Source organism: Elgaria multicarinata, chromosome 4 (genome assembly GCF_023053635.1).
Source record: "Elgaria multicarinata webbii isolate HBS135686 ecotype San Diego chromosome 4, rElgMul1.1.pri, whole genome shotgun sequence".
Taxonomy (NCBI): domain Eukaryota; kingdom Metazoa; phylum Chordata; class Lepidosauria; order Squamata; family Anguidae; genus Elgaria; species Elgaria multicarinata.
In genome coordinates, this window is record NC_086174.1 from 55,716,647 (window position 1) to 55,721,081 (window position 4,435).

Genomic DNA, 4,435 nt, shown 5'->3' on the forward strand with positions numbered 1-4,435 from the left:
TTTCCACCCCAGTTGTCATTTACATTCTAAAAGTGCTGAAGCATTAATAAGTATGGGGAAACGTTCACTTCCATTACTTATTCTAGTTTTTAGCTAGAAGACGTATGTCTCAAGGGCTGTTAACCTGACTCTTCTCATAAGCAGTAAATCCTTGGAAATGCATCCTCCATAACATACCTGGATTAATAAATAAAGACTATTACGATAAAACCACTCTTTCTCTTTTTTTCAGTACATCCCCTTACTAGATATTATCTGTCACAGAGCTAGATGTGATTAAGCCCCTTGGTTTTAGTGGCTCTCCATCTGCCTAATTTGGTTCCAGATTCAGCCACCATTCTTTCCATATTATTCTTCCCCCTTTCATTAACTTCTCTCCGATCTTTGTTTCATTTCTTCTTCTTTCCTTAAATATGGTCATGTATTTTTACTGCAAAGATTTAATTTGTCTTTATCTGCATTCTCCAATAATTGCCTGATTTTTTGGAAGAACAATGGGTTCTGAAGATTTGTCCTGTTTGTAGCTAGTTAAACATAACTCTAAGAGGAGAAGGTTTTTTTTCCTATTTAACATGGGGCATCCAATATCAGTTAGTCATTTTTGATAATTCGGGGTCCTTGTTTTTGAAATGTTAGCAATCAACTTGTAACTCCTTTGCGTAATTCCTGATGCATAATCTGTTATACAGTATACCTGGCTACTGAGTTTGTCATCAGCGTGTTGGTCATCCAATACCACAAAAGTGGTTCTATTCAGATACTATGAACTTCATGCTCCTGTGCTCCCCATGTCCATGTGAAGCTGGTTAGCTTAATGTCTTTCCCAAGTAAATAGGTTGAAAGCATTATTAAAGATAAATTAGTAATCATATATAAGGACAAGCCCTGCTGAAAAAGAATCAACATGGCTTCTGCAAAGGTAATTCCTACCTCAGTAACTTTTTAGAATTCTTTGAGAGTGTCAATAAATAAGTGGTCAGGGGTGATCCGGTAGACATTGTTTACTTAGATTTCCAAAAACCTTTGACAAAGTTCCTCACCTAAGTCTCCTGAGCAAACCTAGCAGTCATGGAATAAAAGGAGAAGTCCTGTTATGGATCAGTAACTGGTTAAAGAACAGAAAGCAGAGTACAAATAATGTAAATGGTAAATTCTCCTGATAATGTAAACAGTATGCAGTTTTAAATATCTGTATAACCTTATTATGAAAAATAAGAACCAAATAGAACAATATATATCTTATACTTATCTATCTATATAAAAGGAAGTGTTTGTATGTCAATGGATTTGAAAACTGTACATCTGATTGTTATGAAACTTTCAGGATTTGTTGTACCTCTATCTGGGATGGTTTTAGGCATAGTAAAAATTTCAAACTCCATCTTGAAACAAAATGAGGGTCAATCAAAACATTCAGCAACTCACTGACTCTATGCCATTACACTGATTGTTATGAAACATTTAGGGTTTGTTCTACCTGGGATGGTTTGAGGCATAGTGAAAATTTTGATTGCTATCTGGAAACAAAATGGTGGCCAATCATTTTAATTTTTTTTATAGATTTACTGCTTCAATACCATTTGATTGGTTTCAATCCAACTTGGCATGATGATGCAGCACTGCAGTGAGCCTAAGATCACTCAGTGAGCTTAATCAGTGAGCAAGGATTTGAACCCAAGGGGCTGTTTATATGCACTGAAAAGCCCTGGGGTAGCTGTACGGTGGTGCTGTGTCAATAATACGATGCAGCATCCACCTTGCAGCCATTGTGAGGCTTTCCCAGGAAGCTGGGAAGCAAAAAATTCAGGGACTTACCCTGACTTTTTTCTTCAGAGCGAGGTGTGTGTATAGCGCATCCGCCCTCTATCCTCACTCTGGAGTCCTAGTGGAGGCATGGCCAGGTGGATGGCGACCCCTGATTGGTCGCTGTCCACCTTGGCAGAGGGCAGGGGGTGTACCTGGCCACCAGAAACCCTGCACTTTCACTGCTGCATCGGGATTAGCTACAGATGCAGCAAAAGCACTGGGGTTTGCTTAATGCGGCAGCAACCTGCTGCTGCATAGGCAGCCCCCAAGTCTCTCCTGTCCCAGGCAGGATCTACGCTATTGCTTTAAAATAGTTTATAACAGTAGTGACAACTGTTGGGGTCCAGGACACACTCCAGATGCAGTTTTCAAATCATTTTCAAAGTGCCATATCCTGCTTGGTGTAGATGTGGCTCCAGTCAACACTACAGAACAAACATTGTGGGGAAACAAATACTAAATAGCAGGTGGAGTAGAGCCATTAATATGTGCACTAGTGCGTGCATGGGGTGGGGTGGGGGAACTCAGGCAGCGAATCCTTGATATTGAAATTGGAGTGTTCGAAGCAACTCCTTGTTTTGGCCTGTGAAAAGCAGAGGAATGGGTTCGTAATCCAGACAAATCCAGGAGCATTCTTAGAAACTTAGATCAAAGAGTTTTGCAGCAGTGTAATTGCCTACAACACTATTTTTGGTTAGAAAATAATTTGGTCTGCAGTGTGAGTGCACTGTGGGGGTGGGGAGGCTCCATTTGCTGGTTTGCCTCAGGCAGTGAAATGTCTTGGGCTGGCCCTGGTGGTGTAGCAAATCTGTTTACAATGGTTTAATTGGATCATGAGCTGTTGAGAGAATATTCTATGCAATACTAGTACAATTTTTCATATGAAGTGTAAAGATTAGTTTCTAATTCCAGAGGAAGTTCATTTATTGGTGTGGGCAGGGCTCTTCCCCTGTCCCCCATCTGCTCCCCTCCACTGGAGCACAAAAAGCCACAAACAAGATCCAACATTTTCCTTTGCAGCTATTTCTGCATAATTTCAGCCCTCTTGGCAGCAACGTTGTATCTCAATGAGAGACCACGGACGTCTCTCAGCAATTTAGTTGTGTCCACTGCCAATTCTGAGCTCATCCAATTCTCCTTCCACCACTGCCAGACACTGGTGGCCCATATCCCCCTGTATTCCCCCTTTTTTGTATTAATCCCCTTGCCAAAGATCATGCTCATTTTGTGCAATGATTGGCTGGTGTAGCAGAGAAATGTGGACTCAATGGAGTGCTTTGGTGTTGCTGCTGTGTTGGTAAGATCACCTCCCTCCCACACCTTTGCTTTGTATTCCTGAGGTTAATGTTAATTTTCATGCCTCAGTTTACACTTTCTGTGCAATGGCTTGCTGGTGGACTAGAGAGAGGTGGACTCAAAGGAGTGCTTTGGTGTGATTCCATGCAACAGAGACACTCCCCCAGCGCTCTGCTCTGCATTCATGCTGTTAGATTAAGTTGCCTCAGTCTGCCTTCTCTGTGCAATGGGTCTCGGTCTCTTCTGTAAAAGAAAATTGTGGGTTCAGAACAGACAGCTTTTATGATGTTTTATGGGTCAGAGACACCTCTCCAAACTTTTGCTTTGCACTTATGATCCTAAAATTCACTTGCATGCCTCAGTTTGCTCTTTCTGTACAATAGGTTCCTTGACTATGCCTACCATTAGCTGCAGTGTCCTCTTCCCCACCAGCCCCAATGGGCACCAGCTGTCACTGTGTAATTCACAGATTACTCACCAACACTCAAGCCCAAACTTAATTTGGAAGGATTGGAAGAACCTGCTGTCTGGATTGGCTTTGCATCTTGGGTCAAAGTGGTGGAGCGTAATTTCTTAAAATATGTTTTAGTTGTGTTGCATTTTATCAGTGGAGGCTGGTGATACCGAAGTCAGTGGGGCAGTAAATCCTCTCTGGGTTTCAATCAGAACTCTAACTGGATCGCAGCTTAGATAGCTCCTTTAGAATCCTGACTGGTCCTGACTGAAAGCCAGAACAGATTCACCGCCCCTCTGACATCAGAACCACCATCCTCCACTGCATTTTATTATTTTGTATTCTATTTTAATGGGTTTAATTGGTCTTTTTTTAAAAAAAAAATTGTTGCCTATATTGAGCTTTCAGAATAGAACAGGCTATATATTTAAATACATAATCCAATAATGTTTTATGGGCAATGGAGCTCCAGTGTAAACACAAAGTTCCCCTGCTTTTCAAAATCCATGAGTTCTGCCACCTTCGCTACCATTGCCAGAAGAAGTATGCCATATGTGTACAGGATGTCCATTGGAACACTTCCAAAAGACTTTGCCTATAAGGTGTTAAATAACAAATCTACACTAAGAAAGATATGACACTTTGAAAACATTCTGAAAACTGTACAGAGAGTGTGTCCTGGGCACCAACACTTGTCACTACTGTTATAAACCATTTTAAAGCAGCAGTGTAGATCCTGCCATAGAGTTTGTTTGGGTCTGATTATGCAAAAAGGGAATTGTGGTATTAGAGTTTGTCAGGAACAAACTTTCAAGCTGCCGTGGTGTACAGGGAGGGAAGTCATAAATAAATCATGTTTTCAAGTATCTCTACGATAGG